General features: G+C 37.7%; 1 protein-coding gene across 1 annotated transcript in view; it reads left to right on the plus strand.

The window, feature by feature from the left end:
- Positions 1-24,726, plus strand: part of REEP3 (receptor accessory protein 3) — a 378,566-nt gene that overhangs the window by 205,478 nt on the left and 148,362 nt on the right. The window lies entirely within an intron of this gene.

The following is a 24,726-nucleotide window of genomic DNA, read 5'->3' on the forward strand; positions in this document are numbered from 1 at the left end:
TATACATTATATATGCCTCTGCTTCAAAACATTTTAAATTCATATATTTGGAGATGTTGTCCACCAAGGATGGCAAAATCTACTCTATACCTCCCTCGCAACCGAGGTGGATTAGGGGTGCCCCACCTCCAAGTTTATAGATATGCCACAATTTTAAATTGTATTGTTGATTGGTGTCACCATGGAAAATCCTGTGATACAGCTTGAACATTATCTGGTTAGATCTCCTCAGTTACGAAGTATGTGTTAGCTACCATCCATCATTAGACCTACGTTAAGTAAATAATTTCTCATCATCAAAGAAACATTTGATACTTGGGATTTGCTACTTAAGAAATTTAATAAGTTATGAAACATCCCTTCACTTTTAACTTCTACCTTGACTAACTCTAGTTTTCCTACTGGTAAAAACTATACATCATCTGACGTGGTTGATATAACCAAATTGCTACCTTTTTACCTTCTAACAGATTCCACTAAATTACTTCCTATGGAACAAATACAGGATCTAGGGAAGGGATTCTACTCACGTTGGTTGCATTATAATCAATTATCAAACTATATAACTACACACAAAATAAATTGGATATATTACACCCTTGCACACTTTTTAAATCATTGTGTTGCTCAGTATAACCACCAAAACATACAATATCACTTGTCTATGATATTCTAACTAACCCACCAAATAATTATTTACCTATCTATGTTCTTGGTTAATAGGGAGAGTCCTCTGCTATCCTAAAGATCCTAAATATCTGAACAAACAAAGAAATAAACAATTTTGCACTATCACAGCTTAATATTTGGACTAAAAATACACATATGCATAATTTATTATAACCATAAAAAGAAATATTAAAATAATGGTTATAAATGCAGTCAATAAATAAATGACTGAAAAGTCTTTTAAAAGTGGATGCGCTGCAATATAAAAAATTGCACTCTTTTAAATAACATACAGATGCGCAGAGACAATGTGTCACACTCTTACTTACATGGGACTTAGTCCTCAATACTTTTTGTAACTTTCCTTTCTGCAGTAGTTGGCGTTTTGTTTAGATGCGGTATGGTGGAATTACACTTTTGTGGTTGACTACGGAAGCCTTACAGGTCCAAACTTGTGAGCAACGCATTTCAACTGTTACCAGTCTTTGTCAAGCTCAAAGTAATGGTGTAGCAATGTGCTCTTATGCATCAAATGGGTTAAGGTGGTATATATCTCATCAATTTGAATTCAGATAATCATATAGAATTTTCTTATGATCATATAAGAGAATATTCAATTTCTTACAATATATTTATAGAGAAAATAACTCATTGTGTAGTTCATTAACAAATCTAGACAGGCCCGAAGGCTTGTTTTTCCCACAGAAAACCTCTGAATTACATTGTTTCAAATGCATCAAAGTATTCTGGGTAAGATATGCAAATTAGGTTCACAATGACACACCTTTTTACTTCAAGTCTGCTTTTCAGCAGATTCCCTTTACGCCAAAGCATCGCTGTTCACACAGCTTATAAGCTTAGCTAGGGTTAGTGCAGTGATTCATAACCATCCCAGGACAGACTGTTTCGTAGTTATTGCTACTCATCAGCTGGGAGAAGGTTTGAATCACTGCTGGGTGAAGTTGATTCCGGGCAAAATACAACAACATTTAAAATTAGGGGGAGATAAAAGTTGAGTTTAAAATCTAACCCTAGCTAAGCTTATAGGCTGTGTGAACAGCGATGCTTTGGCGTAAAGGGAATCTTCTGAAAAGCAGACTTGAAGAAAAAAGGTGTGTCATTGTGAACCTAATTTGCATATCTTACCCAGAATCCTTATAGAAATGTAAAATGTGCTCTCTAATACGCTCTCTAAGAGGTCTTTCCGACTCTCCCAGGTATTGTAGACCACATTTGCATTCAATTAGAGATACGATGTTTCTATTAGTACATTTTATTTTGTCTTTAATTGGATATGATTTTCCCGTTACTCTAGACTTAAACTCACGCTCTTTATCAGAACTTCTACAGGACACAGGTTTCTAACTTGAATGTTATTTCCCTTATGATCTGCATCCTTCATTTTAATCTTACTCACTTTCAGTTCATTGGGTGCTAAAGTCAGCTTTAATTTTTTTCTTTTTTATATATAATTATTTTAGGATGTTCCGGTAATACTTGAATTAATTTCTCATCGCTCCTTAGTATATGCCAATGTTTTTTTTATTATATTTTCAATCAGATATTTATTTTGGCTATATTGCGTAAAAAAAGGAACCATGGCTTTATTTTTTCCTTTCTCTTTTTTGTCTTTTTTCTCGTTATTAGACAATAAATATATCCTTTTTATATTGCCCACATCTTCTCGTAATTTGTCTATTACATCTCCATTATAACCCTGTTTTACAAACCTCTCTCTTAGCATTGAAGTTTGTGTTTGGTAATTTTCATCTGTACTGCAGTTCTTTAAATACGCATAATGTGACTTTTGGGAGTATTCACCTTCCATTGGTTAAGATGACAACTTTTACTATGAAAATAGTTGTTCGCATCCACTTGTTTAAAGTGGCTGCATGTGATTAACTTTTCATTATCCATCATAATTTCTAAATCTAGGAAATTAATTCTAGATTTACTAATTTAAGATGTAAATGCCAGATTTGTATAATTAATATTCATTTGATTAAAGCATTCTATAAAATTGTCCTGGCTCCCCCGCCAGATGATCAGAATGTCATCTATGTAGCGCCTATATAGGACCAGGTCCGCTCCACAGCTTTGTTAAACAAAGAATTCTTTCTCCCATAATCCCATAAAGAGATTAGCATAACTAATCTCGTGAAGATGGTCCCCATAGCAGTGCCACATATCTCATCATGATATTGCCCCTCAAATGAAAAGTAGTTGTGGTTTAGTATAAAAGATATGCTTTGTTTGTTCACAGATTTCGATTAAAGAATAGCATAATATTTGTATTTGTATTGTTAAATCATCTCTATCTGCTACACTGTTAGAAAAAAAATGATAAGCTTCTCACTAGATTGTATCTGTCACCCCAATGATTAAAGTATATATTCCCCTAATAAATGCTAGAGGAAATGTAAGAAAGGCACACTTTATCACATCTGGTGGGACTGGCCCTTCTCCTCCATTTTACTGCAGGTTTGCACAAGAGAACCTGCAGTCAGGATTTATCAAGCAGCGGTTATTCAATCTCTGAGCGGGGATATTAACAGCTCCTGCACAGGCAGGGGGCGGGGTTCCATGCAAGCACAAAGGAGCGCTTGTGTGCAATGTTAAATTTGCTGCTCACCAGATGAGAGCTCTGGCGGACAGGGGTGAATATGTACGCCCCTGTCCACCCTTGATTGATGTAATGCTCGTGGGATATCTCTCTATCAGACCAAACTTGGCCAGTAGTCTTCTTATGTCGGCGTTAAGTGGAATGCTAGGAAATATCCCATAGCAGAGTAAGTTAGTAAAATGAGGTATGCAGTACTCACGGTAGACAGAGTAGTCCTTCAGGGCAATAAGAAGAAGACAGAGAATGGTTAAGACAGGCTGAGTCCAGCAACAGGAAGGCAATCCAGCAGTAAAGCAGTTCAGGGTAGAACTAATAGAAATAGCAGGGACATGCGGGTATCAGCATCAAAGGAATTCCAGCAGTGTAACAGTTCAGGGGTAAACCAATAGAATGGTCAGACAGGCAGAGTTCGGCAACAATATGGCAATCCAATAGTTCAGGGGTTAAGCGAGCAGAGTGGTCAGACAGGCAGAGTTCAATATCAGTATGGCAATCCAGCAATTCAGGGGTTAAGCAAGCAGAGTGGTCAGACGGCCAAAGTTCAATAACAGTATGGCAATCCAGCAATTCAGGAGTTAAGCAAGCAGAGTGGTCAGACAGGCAGAGTTCAATAACAGAAAAGCAATCCAGCATACAGTAACACAGCACCCATGAGCACACAAAGCAACACCTATACTTGGGCAGTGTATGTAAGCACTGCAGGTACTTACATAGGCGCCGATTCGCGCCAAGCAGCTCAAAGGATCCGGCTTTAGAGAAAGCCGCAGGCTCACAGGAACCACTGCATCCCTGGCAACAACCAGAGCAACAACAGCCAGTGCAGCGCAGGAAGCGTTGTGACAATTGACGAATTCAGCTCATTCTGGAAGAATATTAGATTTCATATTAATTACTTCTTGGGTTGCAAAATAATTTCAGACTTAATTGTATTTTTATTCAACATTATCCCTAAATCTCAATCTATAGCCCATGCTAAATTGCTTCATTTAATATTTAATTGTGCTAAGCAATTGATACCTAGGCTTTGGAAACCTGATGTAATACCCACAATACGAGACTGGATATCCCAAATAATGTTGAATCTTTCTTTAGGAAATATTTTTATATGTCCATAAATAAACTAGATTTTTATTATGATAAGTTGTTTTTATGGGAATCACAGCCACAAATCCCTCTGCCAGGTTTACCTTAGCCTAATTCATTATTGACACCTGTTAGAGCTTTATTCCCATAGCTTTTATGAATACCATTGGTGTGATGTCTTTTGCCTAAAGGGACATGAAACCCAAACATTTTCTTTCATGATTCAGATAGAGAATACAATTTTAAACAACTTTCCAATTAACTTCTATTATTTAATGTGCTTCCTTCTCTTGTTATCCTTTGCTGAAATGTTTATCTAGACAAGCTTAGGAACAGCACAGAACCTAGATTCTAGCTGTTGATTGGTGGCTGCATATATATATGTCGATTGTGATTGGCTCACACATGAGTTCAGTTATAAACCATTAGTGCATTGCTGCTCCTTCAACAAATTATACCAAGAGAATGATACAAATTAGATAATAGAAGTAAATTACTAAATTGTTTAAAATTATATTCTCTATCTGAATCATTAAAGAAAAAATTTGGGTTTCATGTCCCTTTAAACCCTTATATCCCCTATTTAATTGCTCAATAATCATTCTGGGAGTCAAATTGAGTCATTTATTCATTTAGTTCTTTATTTCTACAATATTATTTATGTTGGAAAGTTTTGAAATATAATCATTATGGTACCTAATACTCTTCTATATATCATTATAGGATTTACAAGCCATTGTTTCAGTATTATTTTCTTATTTTTCCCCCTATCATTATAACCAACATACCTAGCTAAATTTGCAGTCACTGTACTATATACAAGTTACTGTGACACGTATAACTTTTTCATTAGCTTATACTGTAACCTTTATTTGTTTTTGCAAATTAATAAAACATAAATAAATAATAACCTCAAATAACCTTTTGTTTTATTCTCATGTCTGTAAAGAACAACTATATTACTTTGCAATCTATATAATAAAACCCTGCATATTAGATGCGATCTGCTTTACATTAAATGTGTGCTGGCTTCATCATATCTACTTAAAAACGGCATTATCGTTGTCATGTTCATGCTAAATGTATAACACTTTAGGTATAGTTTTAATACTGCACAATCCTGGTTTCATTGATTGTAGTAGCCCTAAAAGTGGTTTATTATATATATATAAAAAAAATGCTATTATATTTTACAAAGTACAACTGAAGAAGCAATTTGAAGAAAATATAACATACCAGCCAGAGAGATACTTAGGATTTATGCCGTTCTAGGTTCATGATATTTTGCTGCCCCCTTCCTGCTGATTTCCTCCCTTCTAACTTGTCATATTGCAGTTTGATAGTTCTTTCACTTCTTTCAGAATGTGAATGTGAGCCAGGTCACCAAACACAATGTACAGTACATAGTTATAAGGGGCATTTTTTTATGTACAATATGCAAAGGATCTGTTTTAGCTTGTTCTAAACTTAGGCACAGCAGTTTTTATTTAAGTATTTTTATGTACTGCTATATAAGGGACATGAAACCCATGATTCAGATAGAGCATACAATTTTAACAAGTTTGCAGTTTACTTATTTGTTTTATTCTCTTGGTATCCTTTGTTAATTGGACAGCAATGCACTACTGTGAGCTAGCTGAAAACATTGGGTGAGCCAATGAAAAGAGGCATATATATTCAGCAACCAATCAGCAGCTAGCTCCCAGTAGTACATTGCTGTTCCTGAGCATACATAAGTATGCATTTGAAAAAAAAAGGGTACCAAAGGTTCAAAGCAAATTAGATAACTAAATTGGAAAGCTGTTTAAAATTGTATTCTCTATCTGAATCATGAAAGGGGTTTCAGGTCCCTTTAAGGTATGTGTGAGCCTGCATAAATTAGATTAATATTTCCACATTTTAAGGGTACCTTTAAGACCTTTATATATAATGTATTTTTATTTTTGAAAATAGTGTTCTTGAAGCTGCATTGAACTCAATAAACTATTATCACCCTGAATACATTGCCTCTTAAACCTGCAAAAAAGGAAGCCAGAATTTTGCTTGGAAGATATTTAAAAATCCTTCTGTGATAGAATATATATTATACATTGTAAAAGAAATATAGTTTTAGTTATTGCTGCATTTTGTTTAACAACTAATTCACTATGTATGTGTAAAGAAAATAGAAAATGTCTATATCTATCTATCTATTTATCTTCTATCAATCTATTTATCTATCTATCTTCTATCTATCTATCTATTTATCTTCTATCAATCTATTTATCTATCTATCTTCTATCTATCTATTTATCTATCTATCTATCATCTATCTATTTATCTATCTATCCATCTATCTATCTGGACAGATAAAGTTCAAGTGAACCTATCTACCTGGGATTGCATTTGCTGCTCATTTGCATTTGCACAAGTTTACACTACAGAGTTGCCAACGTTTTTTTGAAGAAAAAAAGGGAGTCTAAGGAATCCAAAAATTTCATGCAGGAAATTGACAAATTATACAATAGTTATTGATAAAATATGATAGTTTGATACAACATAAAATCATTTTCATTCACACAGTCTTGCTTAATAATAATGGGGTACTTGTATAGCGCACAACCTCAAACTTAAAGGGACAGTCTAGTCAAAATTAAACTTTCATGATTCAGATACGGCATGAAATTGTAAACAACTTTCCAATTTACTTTTATCGTCAAATTTGCTTTATTCCCTTGGTGGTATTTTTGAAAAGCTAAACCTAGCTAGGCTCAAACTGATTTCTAAACCGTTGAAAACCGCCTCCTAGCTCAGAGCATTTTGAAAGTTTTTCACAGTTAGACAGTACTAGTTCATGTATATCATATAGATAACATTGTGCTCACTCCCGTGGAGTTATTTAGGAGTCTGCACTGGTTGGCTAAACTGCATGTCTGTCAAAAGCACTGAGATAAGGGGCAGTCTGTAGAGGCTTAGGTAGAAGGTAATCACAGAGGTAAAATGTATATTAATATAATAGTGTTGGTGATGCAAAACTGGGGGATGGGTAATAAAGGGATTATCTATCTTTTTAAACAATAACAATTCTGGTGTAGACTGTCCCTTTAATCTACTCGCAGCACTGATAACAGGTATTATTATTATTTATACATTCAACAACTTTCTGCAAATCAGTTAATTCTATTTCTCAATTAAGGCACAGTGGGAGTAAAGACATTACACTGTCAAATACAACTAAATAAGAGTACAAGAGAACAATATTAAAGGGATATAAAACCCAAACTGTTTTCATGATTCAGACAGAGCAAACAATTTAAAAAAAACTTATAATTTGTTTCTATTATTTCATTTGCTTCATTCTCTTAGTTTTCTTTTTTTGAAATGCAAACCTAGGTAGGATCAGGAGCTGAGAACTAGCTGGATCATGTCCGCCCGACATTTGATAAATATACCCCTCTGTCTGAATAATGAAAGAAAAAAAAGGGGTTTATGTCCCTTTAAATGATTGAAATGAAGACTTTACATGTTGTAATAAATAAGGGAAATGTTCTAGAGCAGATAATAAGGGGGACTGTAAAAATGTTTGAGCAAATAAGGGAGAACCCTGGAAATAAGGGAGGGTTGACAACTCAGCTCTAGCTACACTGCCTATCTGCTCTTTATACAACCAATTGTGTGTGAGCAAGACTTGTCAATTTCCACACTTGGTGGCAAAGAGGGTTTTAGAAAGCAGCTGTTTAAACAGAGCCTGCAACTGATAGGTGTATTTGGCCCATTGATAAATATGCCCCTTAGGATAGCCTTGTGCACATCCCAAGCTTTCTAGAATTATCTTACAGTATTTGTCCTACCAACTCTATTGTAACTGTAATCCACAAATTACTCTTGAACCTATCATCCAACTTGAATTCATGAACTCTTGTTCTAGTATTGCTCTTCAAGTAAAACAAAAATGCTTCTATCCTAAATTTTATTAAATCCCCTAATACCCTTAAAGGACCACTTAATGCAGTAGAATTGCATAATTAACAAGTGCATAATAAAAAGACAATGCAATAACACCTACTTTGAATTTTAAATAAACAGTAGATTTTTTTTTCTGACAAATTTATTTTTCCTCACATTTTCCGGCCCCCTGTATCATGTGACAGACATTAGCCAATCACAGACTAGTATAGTATACCTTGTGAGCTTGTGCACATGCTCAGCAAGAGTTTGTTCCTCAGAAAGTGTGTATATAAAAAGACTGTGCAAAATTTAAGAATGGAAGTAAATTGTAAAGTGTCTTAAAACTGCATGTTCTTTCTGAATCATAAAAGTTTATTTTGACATGGGTGTCCCTTTACAAGTTCTGTCATATCAACTTTCTCCCTTCTCTTCTCTAAGCTATGTGTTTTAAGGTCATGAATTCTTATCAGGATTTTTATTATTAATAGTCCTCCTTTGAACATTTTCTAGTTTATTTATAACCTTATGGAGATACTGTTTCCAGGATGGTATACATATAAGCTATCCGCTGAAGTGTTGTGTTATACGAGATCTGTGTTATTATATGAAAGTTTGGTACAAAGGACACCAGTTTCTATATTTCAATACGACATTGTGGCAATTGTAAAAGTCATGTTAAACTATCTATCTATCTATCTATCTATCTACCTATCTATCTATACGTGTGTGTGACCCAACCCTGACTCTTGTGTTGTTGCAATTGTGTTTGTAAGTAGAGATTTTATTTTTTTCCCATTTACATGCAACAAGCATCACTGTTATTAGAGATTACATCTAATCTTTTCTGAACTGACGGATGAATGTGGATTGACCTCTCAGTGGCTGTTGCTATGGTTGGCCTTCTTTGGATACAGTTGCTAAGGCTTTGGCGCCCTAGGGGAAAATGAATCCAGAAGCTGTATGTGAGTTATTACTCAGTATAGCTACAAGAACAGAAAAAAATGTAAAGTAAAAAAAAGAAAACAGAAAAACAAGAAAACAAAGAGGATGCTATTATGAAATAAAATGTGTCAATAGTTCTATATACGGTATATGTTTATAAATACTTTTGTAATGAGAACAATAGTTTATTTTGATTCGTTAATTATTTCTTATTAAAGTTAATTTCATACCTTTTTTGTTAGTGTAAAATGTATTATTTGTTCCATGCTACTAGAGGGGCAAAAGAGGAAAATTTGTAACTTAGGGTTTCAAACTGCTGCTAATTGCCTTAACCAGATTTGCAAAATTTTCAGGTTGCAGGATTTGCTTTTTCGCCTCTAGGGAGCATTGAACATGTTTAATGTCCTTTTAAATTTGGACCTATTAATGTCAGTAATAGTGGCACTTAAATGGTTAAATAATGTTGATGGCAGCACTGGATAGATCAGCGGGGTAAACCAGAAACAGGGAGAGACAAGCATTTGAGGGCAACTCTAAGGGGTAGATTTACTATCCTTACAGGCGGACAGGGTCCCAAGTAGGGAACCTGTCTGCATGCAATTGCCTTACTTGTGATGTTGCATGGAATGGCAAAATTTAACATTGCACAAGAGATTTCTTGTGAGATGCCACCCCATTCTCTAGCCTAACCAATTGAGCTAAAGCAGGGAATGTCAATCAGCCTGAACGAGCGAGTGTTGGGGTCATTAATCTAAGAAACAAAAATGCTTTTTTTCTTCTTAAACAGGGAGAGTCCACAGCTGCATTCATTACTTTTGGGAAATACAGAACCTGGCCACCAGGAGGAGGCAAAGACACCCCACTCAAAGGCTTAAATACCTCCCCCACTTCCCTTATCCCCCAGTCATTCTTTGCCTTTTGTCACAGGAGGTTGGCAGAGAAGTGTCAAAAGATTCACAATAGTCTCTTATGGAGGGTAGTACTCTTCGAAATGGCACAGGAGTTTTAAGTATTCCTGTGAGCCTCTCAGTGGAGCATGGGTGAATGTTAGAGTCCGGAGATGCAGGGAGAGTCTTTCTGCGAAACCATCCCAACACATATTAACAGCTCCATAAGCAATCAGCGTTGACGAGTTTCGCTGCCTGCTTTCTTCACTCAAGTCCATGTCAAAAGCAACGCTACTATCTGTCACACTTGAAGGGTCGTGTTACTGTTCCACGGCGTAGATTCCAGTAAGATTGTTTCATTTTCCTTTTAAATGTGGGAATGTATGTAAATGTAGAAGACAGGGTCTCAGTGGGACTCCTTTATCTTTATGGAATCAAGGGTTAATATCTCCTGAGGGGGGTTATTGAACAGTGGGGGACTTTTAATCATGTTTGTTATGTGATTCTGTCTGCTTATGTGTAGTGATGCTTGGGCTCGTGGCTATTACAGAACATACCAGCCTTTTTGAGCTGTGCAGTTCTTGTGGATTGGCGTGCTTTTCTTTGGCCACATGGTGCACCTTGAGACCGGGCGTGGTCACATTTTTGTTTTCCATTTCCGTATTCCTGACCATGTGGCGGCGGAGAGAGTCTGTTTTTCTCTACTTGTCTGGGTCATAGGAGGTGGTGAAACCCCAGCCATTGGGGGTGTAAGGTGCCATTTGTTATTTTTGTCCAGAATTTTAAATAATCAAGTTATGGAGGATTCAGATTCTGCTTCTTGCAAAGAATATGTGGGGGCCTGGGTGATCCAACCCCGTGAGTTATGTTCCATATGCCGTTTTAGAGTGCTCTTTTCTCCCAATTTGGGGAGCTTAGAGTCCGCTGAGCCTTCCGCCTCTGAGGATTTCGTATCCCATGAGGCGCGTTCCCTAGATCCTTCAGTTGCTACACAGGCAAGTGTCCCAAATGCTGTTACCCCTTCTCCGGAAGGTGGCTTGTTTCCTCCAGAGGTTACTGCATGGTTCTGCATGGCCATATCTATGGTGTTGGTGCATTTACATCTTCCGGGAAGATCTTGTCCGTGTCCTTTTAACTAGGGCCCTTCAGGTGTGGAATCGTCTGTATCGCTTCAGCCCTCTGGGGAAGAGGTGTCCCCTGAAGCTTCAGGGGTACAGCCTTCGGGCCGGGGTCATCAGATGTCCCGGCAGAGGTGAGTCTTGCCTTCCGATTAAGACTGGCGCGCCTTCGTGTCCTGCTGAGGCATGTGTTGGCAGCATTAGAGGAACACAATTCAGACGAATCGTTGGTTCCTCAGTCTTATGCTCCAGACGGCAAGCAGTGTTAGATGAGTGGGGGGATGAAGATCATTCTCCTTGTTGTCTGCCTTTTTTTGTGTATCTCATTCCCAGTTTTGAGCTTTTGGGGGAATCGGGTCTCTGAATGGCTTGTTCTGTTAGTGTGTCCATTCTTCCAGGGCATTCACCTGAGGGTGCTGCCTTCATTTATTTTACTCAGTTAGGATGTATTTTATTTCTTTTTGTAAGCTCAAGATACTGGCGTATTTGTGGTCATGATAGCTGTACTTCCACGGAAGTTATATAAAAAAAAAAAGGAGTTGAGACATGGTTTAGGTCTCAGAGCCTACATGTCTACTGTTTGTCTGTTTATTTAGTCTAGCCCTACTAGGGCTTAGACCTTTCAGTGGCCTTGAACAGTTCTGTCACGCCCTTAATATCAGGCTGGTCCTGATTGGGTTCTAGTTATATCTGTTCCTTGGGGCCCATATGAGACACGTTGTGCATTTGACAACGGGCTGGTCCTGTTTGGGTACTGAGTTTGTTTACATCTCGTTAAGAAGTTGTTTTCTTGTTCTACAAGTTATAAAGGCCCTTCTATCCTAGATGTTAGGCTGGTCCTAATTTATTCATCCGGATGGGGCGTCTGATGTTTGCTGTACTCAGTCCTGGTGTTCTGTCCCTGCATAGCTAGCAGGGTTAGCTGGGGTTATGGATCCTGCGTTGACAGTATACTTGAGGTTTTTTGAGGTCCTTTGGTTTGGGGGGGTTTTACTTCTCCTCTATGGTACTTCATTCCGGATTGCATTGTCCTGATTAGTCCCGATCTCTTTCGACAGGGCCTCTTCCTTATGGTCAAGGTTCTGTGCTTCATTTCCCCTTTCCTTGGGATCAGTCTTCCTGTTGTCTGATGGAGGAAACCCGGTCCTTAGGGACCGTTTTCTTACGATATCCTTTCCTGATCCTATAATTTTTGGGATCTGGGGGATTGTATGTTGTCTCTTTTACATATGTTCGGTTGCCCCTGCTTGCGCGATTTGGTTGAGTTCCGTCGCCTGCTAGGAGTTTTAGGATGCTCGTTTATTCGTCAATTCCTTGAGAAGTATGGGCCCCTGGAGATTGATCCAGAGTGGATCTTTAGAGACTGTCATATTCTCTCAAACAGAGATTACTTTCTAGTTTGAGTTCTGATCTCTTTTGGGGCCTGCCTTCGTCTTATTTGGTGAGTGTGGCCCGTTGGGGATGAGTTCAGTCTCTGGGATACTTACATGGGAGATCAGCATTTAAGACCCCGTGGGGGCATGGCTGCGGTTGCATCAACTTTGGCGCAATGTCATCTTCAGTTGGAGTACTCTTGTGGTTGTTCCTCAAGGGTTATTTGTTTGGTTCCGGCTCTGGGTTCTGGGTGTCCGGTCTTTTAACCTAGTCCTGGCCTTCGACTGGGAATTTTGGTTACTCTGTTTTCCAGATCTCCTAGACGTTGGATCTTTTCGGTTGAGTAGCAGGGAAAATCTTCTTGTTCCTACTGGTGGCTTCTTTTTCTTCCTTCCGGAGAAATGGGAATTTCTCTACTGAGCTGGCTTTAGTGGCCAGAGGGTTTCCTTAGCTGCCTAGCAAGCGGGTTTGCAGTTTGAAGACCAGTTGTAGCTTTTTGCGCCTTGCATGTGGGCTAGCAAGTTGTTGGGTCTCCGATTTCCTTCTATTGGGAGAATCTGATCTACTGCATTAATCCTGCTGGCTACTCTGGAGGTCGTTTTCCTCCTCTGATCCCGGAGTTTAGTGGGGTTTGCCTCCCTGCTTTGCGTGCAGGATGTCTTGAGTTTGTGTCCACCTGGTAGGTTGGATTTTAATGTTGCATACCATTCTGATAGTTGTTAGTCGAGGGTCTCTTGGTTGAGGGTTCCTTCCCCTTAGATCTGAAGTGAAATGTTGATAGGTATTTCGGAACCCGAGCAAGTCTCTTTGGGGTTCATGCCTCTTCCTCTTTTCTTTTCCAGGGGGATCTTGTGGCATGAGATGTGTTGCTAATCTCTGGGCCTGGTCGTTAAGGGTAATTTTTGTTCTCCCTGGTCCTTTGGACTTTACCAGTCGCGTTGGTGCTGGATCCGTTTTCTCTGAGTAGGGGTCAAGTATTATGACTGTTCTGTTGAGCATCGACCGCATATCATGAGGGGCTACTGAGCGCTCCTTCCTTAAGTGAGAGGCCTTGCAGTGCTGTCCTCCCTTCCCTGTGTTCTGATAGGGGGGGAGTTGATCCGCACTGTTTTTCAGAGTTTTTTCTCTCCCTGGATGGTTATAGTACGAATTTCCTATCTACCTTGTTGTCCAGTTTTTGTAGGCTTGACGCTTAGTTGGACTGCCTATCAGATGGAAGCCTGCGGCTTTTGACTGGGGCATAAACATTTATTCCTATCTGTTTTGCCTGTTCTACTCCCGTTTTTTTTCTTGAGCCTCGGGTGTTCCATTTCTTAGGGCTGGATAGCGCTCTGTGGTAAGGTAGAGGGTTCTACTTTTTGTCCTTTTAGGACTTTGGTTCTAATCAGGACTTTACATTGGTTCCTTGGGATCCATGTAGGAGGTGGTCTGGAACTTTCCTTCTGTTGCTCTCCTCTGTCAGTAGAGTATTTTCTGTGCGAATTTTGTCCTAATACAGCCTTGTAGTTTGCTCCTTTTGAGTTATGCTAGGGGCTTCTTCATTGTTTTTCCCCTGATTTTGGGGGGTTTGCTTTGGTGATCTTTTTGGACTTCCTTCTTCTTTTGGAAGATTGTGAGGGGAATTTTGGTGTCCCACTTCCCATTCGTCAGGGAGAGGTTTTTCCTTGGCGGGCTTCGAGTCAGAGGGATTTTTGTCTCCTCAGAGGCTTTGTGCTCAGTGGAGTCTAGGGATCTTAGTAGTCTCTAGCTAGGCTCTTTATGGTTCTAACTGATTGGCAGTTACTGGGTCCTCTTCTTTTTTGTCCTTTCTTTGTCTGTGGATGCAGCTTTTTTATCGGGAGCTTGGGTTATATCAGGCTGTGGTGCCCTCAGAATGGGCCGCCTTTTTGTTCCCGCCCCTTTTTTGCATTCAGTGTCCTCTATAGCTTGGGCATTGTTTCCCAAAAGTAATGAATGCAGCTGTGGACTCTCCCCATTTAAGAAGAAAAACTTAATTTATGCTTACCAGATAATTTTCTTTTCTTCTGACGGAGAGAGTCCACAGCTCCCCGTCCGTGTTGTTTTCATGGGACGGCCTTCAATTTTTGTTCTTCTGGCACCTTTTTTCACCCTGATATTTCTCCTACTGTTCCTTGTTCCCTTGGCAGAATGACTGGGGGATGAGGGAAGTGGGGGTGGTATTTAAGCCTTTGGCTGGGGTGTCTTTACCTCCTCCTGGTGGCCAGGTTCTGTATTTCCCAAAAGTAATGAATGCAGCTGTGGACTCTCCCCATCAGAAGAAAAGAAAATTATCTGGTAAGCATAATTAAAGTTGTTTTTTTTTATATCTCCGCCACCTCAAATATGTGGCAGCATGCCAAATTGGCCCAAGGTTTATGCTGTAGTTTTTTGTCTGTCATGCAAGGATTTTTGTTTATTTACAAATGCAGCAGAAGTGCAAAAATTTGCAGCTGGGGGGAAATTCAAGGAGCCACAGACCCCAATTCCATTTGTCAAACCCTGCATTACATTACCAAGCTTTAAGTTTATTGGGAAATCTGAACAGTGATTTCAGGAAAAACAGGCATAGCAGCAAAAAGATGAAGCATTTATGCATCCTTGCCCAGAATCCCATGTAGTGAAAACACTGTTTGTTAAAGGGACAGTGTAGACCCAATACATCATTTTGATTACTTATTGTTACATACCAGAGAAGCATCCTGAAACTGGTCCCACATCTATAAGCTTGTAAGAAGTACATGAAATACTTAAATATTCATCACTTGTTAGAAGCCGAAAATGGCCGCCAAGCTCTGCCACACTATCGTGTGTATATTTTGGTATGTTAAGTTTCTCCACTCACAATCGACTTTTAAATACGTTTTCCTGCTCTCACATGCTGATTTGTGCATGTGCAATTTGAAATAACTAACTGAACAAGAAGAAAGCTGTGGGCGGGGCTTGGCAGCCATTTTCAGCTGCAAACAATGATTATTTAAAAGTTTCATGTACTTCTTACAAGCTTATAGATGTGGGACCCATTGTAAGATCCTTATCTGGTATGTAACAATAAGTAATAAAGAATAAGTATTGGGTGTAGACTGTCCCTTTAAGTTATTCTGTGGAAAATGTGCACATGTCCTATACAATGATCTATTGTATATTATCAAAAATAAGAAATGTAATACAGTGACCTTTCCACATGAAACCAGTGTAACTAAATAATAAAAGAAACGGACGCCCATGTATACATTGTTAAAGGGATACTGCTATCAGACAATATCTAGCACCACAAAAATAACAGAAACACATATACCAGCAATTATCCTAAATACAAATTATAACAATGTAACTAAGGAAAATTCTCGCCGTAAACAAATAAATAAATTCCTAAGCTCGTAAAGAATAACAGATAGAGAAATTGTAATGCTTCAAGAAAAACATTTCAATGATTCCAGAGAAATAGGTCAGTGGACAGACAAGAATCATATTTAATGAAAGAAAATAATTTCATAAAAATTACATATATTATAAAAGGTTTATAATCAATACTAAATACTAAATTCTGAAATTACGTGGCATAATACAACGCACAGATAATAATGTTAATAATAGTAGTAAAAATGATAGTAATGATCAAGCATTGAAAATTACTGCCAATAATTAATGAGATTATATTCAGAAATCAAGCCAAATGGCACTCTGCTCTTTAATCTAAATATTTAACGCTATTTAACCCTTTGATGTAAAAATGACAGCAGACATACAGGGTTTGTCAGCTGTCATTAAAGTGAATGTAAATTTTGATGCTAAAGTGCCCGGTTTTTAAAAATTCGATAAAACAGGGGCACTTTAATTCATCAAAATTTACATTTCACGCGTGTTGTGAAAAAATACTTACCTTTTAATCTTCACAGCAGCTCCAGCTTCCTCCACCCGTCGCAAAGCCTCTTCCTGGGTCTAAAATGAGGAATCCGTCTTCCTCCAATCATGGCGTTGAATTAGACACTAATTCCCCCGGGGGGAAGCCGTGATTGGAGGATGACCTATCCATCATTTCTGACATCAGAAATGGCTTGCGACAACCGGAGGAAGCTGGAACTGCTGTCAAGATTAAAAGGTAAGTATTTTTAAAAATAAAAACCTAGAACTGCTAAAAACCGGGCACTTTAGCATCAAAATTTACATTCACTTTAAGGGGTTAAGCAAATTTATAGTAATAAGCAAGGTCGGTATTTATTTATTTTTTCCAAAGAAAGATGGCAACCCTACATATGCATGATAAAAATGATTGAGTTTATATCTTTAATATATAAGTTAAAGTTGTTATTGATATAATTAAAGAGCTTTGATAAGTCAAATTTGTGTATTTATATTCCATTATTGTTTATAATATTCTTTTAAATTAATAAAAATGATAGAATTGTTGCCCCCAACATTGATAGACCTCATTTCATATTCTCTTGATATGTTGCACGGTTACACATTTACTAATCCCAAAATACAAATATGTATTTTTTTTCTTCCTCAATACCTTAATTATTAAACCGTCCTGGATGATATCATCAAGCATGTCAAGCATGGCACAAATAATGAATGAGCTGTCCCTAAAGGAAATAAAGAATTAATTAAATCTGGTTATTTTGATTATATAGTTGAACATTCACATTTTCCCCTATTCAACACACCATTATTGTGTCTGGTTTGTAATTTGCTTCCAGCTGCAAGAGCCAATCTATAATGAATTCCTGAGGACCGACCACATGTCTGTAGATTGTTTCATTGGCTTTTCAATTCCATTTCCTGGAACAAGCTGTGCTATTTATGTAAGATGCTTCTATAGCCAATTATATTGTAGATATTTTTTTAGGGCGGAAATTCATATTGAATTTTACTATGTCCCCTAACCAGTATTTGAATATTTGTGTGTTGAAAGTATCCATGTATTTTATTAAAAAGTGAAATATTGTAATTAAAATAATTTTCACTAACGGATATTTAATGGTTTTATTAACTATATGTAGCTTTATGTGACTGCATTTACTGAGATAGGTTATTTAATTTATGGTAAGAATTTAGCATTTTGCCCCTACCTGACCATGGATGTGTGTGTATCTATATATTTATGTGTGTAGTTATGTATATGTACGTGTATATAAGTGTATGTGTATATATATATATATATATATATATATACAGTATATATATATATAATATTGCGGTAAAATCAGGTATTGGGCAATCCTAGCATTACCCGAGAAATGCTAGGATTACCCAAGCGGCTGTGGGTAAAGCTCGATGTAAGATTATAAATCCCCTCGGCCCAATTGAGCCACTGCATCAAACATATATAAGATGCAGTGTAATTTCCCAATCTTCACTATGTTTTTTGCCTCCGCCTGGGGGGTTAAAGGGATCGGTGGGGCAAAAATAAAAAAAATAGTGTGGATGGGTGAATTACAGTACATCGGACTTCACCCACAACCTCTTGGGTAATCCTAGCATATATATATATATATATATATATATATATATATATAAAATGTGTGTGTGTGTGTATATATATATATATATATATATATATATATATATATATACACACACACACACACACAGTATCTCACAAACGTGAGTACACCCCTCACATTTTTGTAAATATTTTATTATATCTTTTCATGTGACAACACTGAAGAAATGACACTGCTACAATGTAAAGTAGTGAGTGTACAGCCTGTATAACAGTGTAAATTTGCTGTCCCCTCAAAATAACTCAACACACAGCCATTAATGTCTAAACTGTTGGCAACAAAAGTGAGTACACCCCTAAGTGGAAATGTCCAAATTGGGCCCAATTAGCCATTTTCTCTCCCTGGTGTCATGTTACTTGTTAGTGTTACAAGGTCTCAGGTGTGAATGGGGAGCAGGTGTGTTAAATTTGTGTTATCGCTCTCACACTCTCTCATACTGGTCACTGGAAGTTCAACATGGCACCTCATGGCAAAGAACTCTCTGAGGATCTGATGAAAAGAATTATTGCTCTACATTAAGATGGCCTAGGCTATAAGAAGATTGCCAAGGCCCTGAAACTGAGCTGCAGCACGGTGGGCAAGACCATACAGCGGTTTTACAGGACAGGTTCTACTCAGAACAGGCCTCGTCATGGTCGACCAAAGAAGTTCAGTGCACATGCTTAGCGTCATATCCAGAGGTTGTCTTTAGGAAATAGACGTATGAGTGCTGCCAGAATTGCTGCAGTGGTTGAAGGTGTGAGGGTCAGCCTGTCAGTGCTCAAACCATGCGCCGCACACTGCATCAAATTGGTCTGCATGGCTGTTGTACCAGAAGGAAGCCTCTTCTAAAGATGATGCACAAGAAAGCCTGCAAACAGTTTGCTGAAGACAAGTAGACTAAGGACATGGATTACTCGAACCATGTCCTGTGGTCCGATGAGACCAAGTTAAACTTATTTGGTTCAGATGGTGTCAAGCGTGTGTGGCAGCAACCAGGTGAGGAGTACAAAGACAAGTGTGTCTTGCCTACAGTCAAGCATGGTGGTGGGAGTGTGATGGTCTGGGCCTGCATGAGTGCTGCCGGCACTGAGGAGCTACAGTTCATTGAGGGAACTATAAATGCCAACATGTACTGTGACATACTGAAGCAGAGCATGATCCCCTTCCTTCGGAAACTGGGCCGCAGGGCAGTATTTCAACATGATAACGACCCCAAACACACCTCCAAGATGACCAGTGCCTTGCTAAAGAAGCTGAGGGTAAAGGTGATGGACTGGCCAAGCATGTCTCCAGACCTAAACCCTATTGAGCGTCTGTGGGGCATCCTCAAACGGAAGATAGGGGAGTGCAAGGTCTCTAACATCCACCAGCTCTGTGATGTCATCATAGAAGAGTGGAAGAGGACTCCAGTGGCCACCTGTGGAGCGCTGGTGAACTCCATGCCCAAGAGGGTTAAGGCAGTGCTGGAAAATAATGGTGGCCACACAGAATATTGACACTTTGGACCCAATTTGGACATTTGCACTTAGGGATGTACTCACTTTTGTTGCCAACGGTTTAGACATTAATGGCTGTGTGTTGAGTTATTTTGAGGGGACAGCAAATTTACACTGTTATACAGGCTGTACACTCACTACTTTACATTGTAGCAAAGTGTAATTTCTTCAGTGTTGTCACACGAAAAGATATAATAAAATATTTACAAAAATGTGAGGGGTGTACGCATGTTTGTGAGATACTGTAGATATATATATATACAATAAGTAGCCAGAGCCAGCACTCCTGATCCAGTATACAAAATGCCCAAAAGGTTATCACATCATTGGAAAAAATAAAAGAGCACGCTCCAGGTCTTACAAGCCGTCACCCATATTTAATAGTAATGTTTCAGGGTTCTACACCCTTTTTCAGACATAAATAAAGTAACAGTCAAAGCTTGACTATCTATCTATCTATCTATCTATCTTTCTATCTATCTATCTGTCTGTCTGTCTGTCTGTCTGTCTGTCTGTCTGTCTTTCTTTCTATCTATCTATCTATCTATCTATCTATCTGTCTGTCTGTCTGTCTGTCTGTCTCTCTAACATTTTCCTAAGATTTTTGATTACATTTTAAAAAAAAACTATTAATTGAATAAAATAAATGAAAAAGAAAAATGCTTTTGCAGTAAATTGGATAATGTGGTTTTACCATAAAATGGCAAGTATAGCTGATGCTATTCCTATCGCTTATCTAGTCTCTCTATCATAGTGACATACAGAGCCACCAAACTGTTGTGGCACGCTTGTTGAGAATCAATGGGTTTTGTCTTTCTTCCTAATGTAATTGTATTCATGTTTCCTCTATTGAAATGTATTTCCTCTGCACAAATCAGCAGCTTCAGTTTATTTGTTTGAGGCTGTTATTTTCTCGTGACTGCGATTTTATCAGAGCAGCTGTGCAATTCCATTCCCTGGAGCCTTTTCATGTAAACCTCCCTTGACCCTTGTTTTGAGCTCAGATTTAATGTGCAGTAAATAAGAGGGGGGATCAGTTGGTGCTTTGCTTGGACACAGATGTATACAAATTTTGCATCTAGTTGTATAATTTGACTTGTGGCAATCAGGCTTGTACGATTCTCATTAACATTTTTAACCACGAATAGATGCATTTGTGTGAAGTCACCTGTGAGATCAATATACATTTATTTTTTAACTGGAGGTTTTAAAATTTCCTATCCTACGTGCTTATGTGTTTTCATGCATGTCATATAAAAAACATCTGTATTTGTATTCATAGTAAAATAATTATCTAGGGCAGGGGTGATGAGCCTATGGGACAAATGCCTAAGGTGTCACTTAAAATATCTTTGTTGACATTCTGCTTCTGGGCTAACACCCTACTGCTTAATTGATTGCAATTAAGTAATTATAGTACTTAAAGAACCAGTTAATACAGTAAAATTGAATAACTGACAAATAAACTTTAAAAAGATCATGCAATAGCACTTAGTTTAAATGAGCAGTAGAATATTTTCTGCCAAATTTTAAAGTTAATCCAATTTTCCCTCCTCCTGTATCATGTGACAGCCATTAGCCAATTATATCACGCATATACGTATTTACTATGCACTTCTGCACATGCTCAGTAGGATCTGGAGCCTCAGAAAGTGTGCATATTTAAAGAATGTGCACGTTTTGTTAATGGAAGTATATTAGAATTTTTTTTTTAATTGCATGCTCTATCTGAATCATGAAACGTTCATTTTGATTTTAGTGGTCCTATAATAAATATTTTTTTGTTCTTATGGGTCCATGCTATATTTCAACAATAAAAGGACATAAAAGCAACACAAGAAAGCACTCTATTCTTTCCTTTGTCAGATCCGCTCCATATCATCTCGTTTTGGAAGAGTGGAGCCCTGACAAAAGCGTAGGGGGGGTATGTAACTACTTATTTGAAAAATAAATCAATGTTCCTCTTTCAAATAAGTAGTTTAATGGTCATTCAGTTATCACAATGTTTATTGTTATCACAATGACAAATACTTGACAACCTTAATCCTATTTATGGGGCTCTGGTCCCTACTCGTACCACCCCCTCACATAAAACAATATTATAAGAACCCACTTGTGAGAGAGGGAGGGCACCATTCAAATAAGCAGCTTCATAGTAAAAAAACTTACCTTGTAGTAACCAGAAGTCTCATTTTGTTTTGTTACTGGTGTTTGAATAGGAGTAGGACTATGTATATATGCTCAAAATGGTTTATCACCCCTCTGCTTGTACCATCTGGTAATGACTCAATTTGTTAATAGCTGACATGAGTACATGCCCCACTGACTATCTGAGCAGCTACAGTATTTAACATTATTGTGCACCAAGACTATCTAGCTATACTTTACATGCACAGAAAAATGTTAACACTAAAACAGTAAAAACTTTTAATAGAAGCATTGCTAATATGTTTCTATTAAAAGATGTAATTCAGCTATGTGCATTTAAATTTGGACTGGCATGTTCCTTTAATTGCTAGAAAATATTTCCCCATATTACGAAAAAGGAAAAGTCAACTTTTATGAGTTGCAGATCATTGTGCAATGTGATGGGAGGAACTTCTGAACCTTGGCTATTAAGAGTGGGGACATGTGGAATTAAATGATTCACTTATTCAAGCAGCTGTGATGTGATTTTATTTCCATTCTTATAGTAACTAAGCTTCTGCCCCTTAAAGTGCCATAAAACATGTTGAGATCTGTGCATATCCTAAAAGGGCTAATTAAGTAAAAACAGGTTGCATTGAAAAATGGTTTAAAAATTGCTGGCAAGTATTTTAAAATAATGTTTAAAAATAAGCTAAATTAGGTACATAGCCATGCTGCCTGGAGTAATCTGATCCACCCCCCTTATCAGTGTTTAGCATCAGAAACACAGGCATTGTATTTCAGCTGAGTTCACAGCTGCTTATTTGCTTTTAGGCATGCTAAACAGATAATGACTGTTAAAGTCTTGTATTCTACCAAAGCAAAGGTGGAGATAGATACAGCCATATAAGGAATTGTGTGTGTGTGTGTGTGGGGGGGGGGGAGTTAGAGCTATACAATTCAGAAACTTAAAAGAAAGGGTTAATGGCGAGGCACTGCAGGTAAAGTAATTAAAGTAAATATTATTATATTTTGTCTCTATTCCAACTTGTTTTATGTGCCTTTAAAGAAAAGAGTATGTGGGGAAGAGTCAAGTTTTGCCGCATGCAGTATAAGACTTTATTAGCTAGGTATTTTGTGTACAGGATATCTGAGAAATGGTACAAACTGAAGTGAAGTGTTCAGGAAGGTGCAAACCGTCTACTGAGGCTTTTACAATCAACAGACAAGGGTAGTAAACACCTTGTAATTGCAAGTTATTTCTGTTGTTTTGCTATAGAATAACATATCAACCAATGCGTAAGCTACACCCACTGTTTCCTTTATTTGGACTAGCCAATCTAAGCTTTAGGGGTCCATTTATCATTGTGCGGATGGAATGATCCACTATAGTGAACCTTGTCCGCCACACATCGATAAATGCCGACAGCATACGCTGTCGGCATTTATCATTGCACCAGCAGTTCTTGTTAAATGCTGGTGCAATACCGCCCCCTGCAGATTCACGGCCAATCGGCCGCCAGCAGAGACTGTCAATCAACCTGATCATATTCGATCGGGTTGATTTTCGGCGATGTCTGTCCGCTGCCTCAAAGCAGGCAGACAGGTTATGGAGCAGCGGTCTTTATAACTTGTGTTTCTGGTGAGCCTGAAGGCTCGGCAGAAACACGGGGCATCAAGCTACATTCGGAGCTTGATAAATAGACCCCCAAGTCTGCAGACAACAAGGCCAGCAACAGTCAGTCATAATCTTAGTATAAAGTACATTGTTTTGCAGTTGTTATCAGCTAAAGCCAATTAGGGAAAATATGTAGTGTTTTAGCAATGAGAAATCAGGGTACATTTTCAATTCTGAGAATAAGAAAATCTTTCATTTTAAGAGTTAAATTAAGTGAAAAGGGGTGAAAATAAATAATGAATGTATATTGCAAAGTTCTTTTATTACACATAACTAGACATTTTATATAAACTTGCAGCAGGCTGTTCCAAATGCAGCAATACATTTGCAGATTTTTTTTGGAACAATAGCAGTTCACCACTTTTCAACCACTTTCCTATCATATTTATACAGAGCAGCAGTAGCGGAACTACAGGGGGTGCAGAGGTCGCAACTGTGATGGGCCTCCCGAGGGCCAGTGTATAAATACTCAGCTTCATTATAAAGTGCAGCATGCTCATTATCAGTGAGTATGTATTGTATATGTATATTTATATATATATATATATATATATATATATATATATATATATGTATATATATATATATATATATATATATATATATATATATACGCAGAATCATTATACAGAGATACATCATTATTATTACTATTGCTTATTACTGAGTAACCTGCAGTTGTGCCAGGGCCCTCTGTTGAGTAGATCCGCTACTGAGTAGTACATAGCCTCCCTTAGAGCTTTCTCTTTATTTTTATTTTTTTATATTTTTGGGATTGCAGCTTTCATGAAAGAAATTTTATAACCTATAATTTTCTTCCTGATAAGATCGTACAAAGCAAGGAATACTATTCAGTTTCTTTCAACGGGTAAAAATTATATCACTGATGTCACTATTAAAAGTTAAATATGAATGAAGTTATGTGTCATAATCATAATTTCTTTTAACAATTTCTAAAATTATCATTGTTATAAAAGGGTTTCTTCTTTCTTCTGAAATTGTCACCTCTTGTTCGCCCTGGTGCCAATGTTAGAGCATACGGAGCAACAGATGGTGCCTTCTCGTTGTGAATGTGCTTAAAAGTAGGAAATTACATATTCAGTTACATATTCTCTAAAATGGCTAATTATTATTGTTAACATTTTTTTCAACATTTTAAAGCACTTACAGAAAGTGAAAAGACTAACAGACTGAAAAAGATCAACAACTTTTAAAATGCCATAACAGTTGAAAAATGACATTCTCTAATTTGTTACTATCGACCCTGCAGTACTGTGTGTTTAACCCCCGTAAAGGGGTTACACAAAGTACAA

Source organism: Bombina bombina, chromosome 9 (assembly GCF_027579735.1).
Source record: "Bombina bombina isolate aBomBom1 chromosome 9, aBomBom1.pri, whole genome shotgun sequence".
NCBI lineage: Eukaryota > Metazoa > Chordata > Amphibia > Anura > Bombinatoridae > Bombina > Bombina bombina.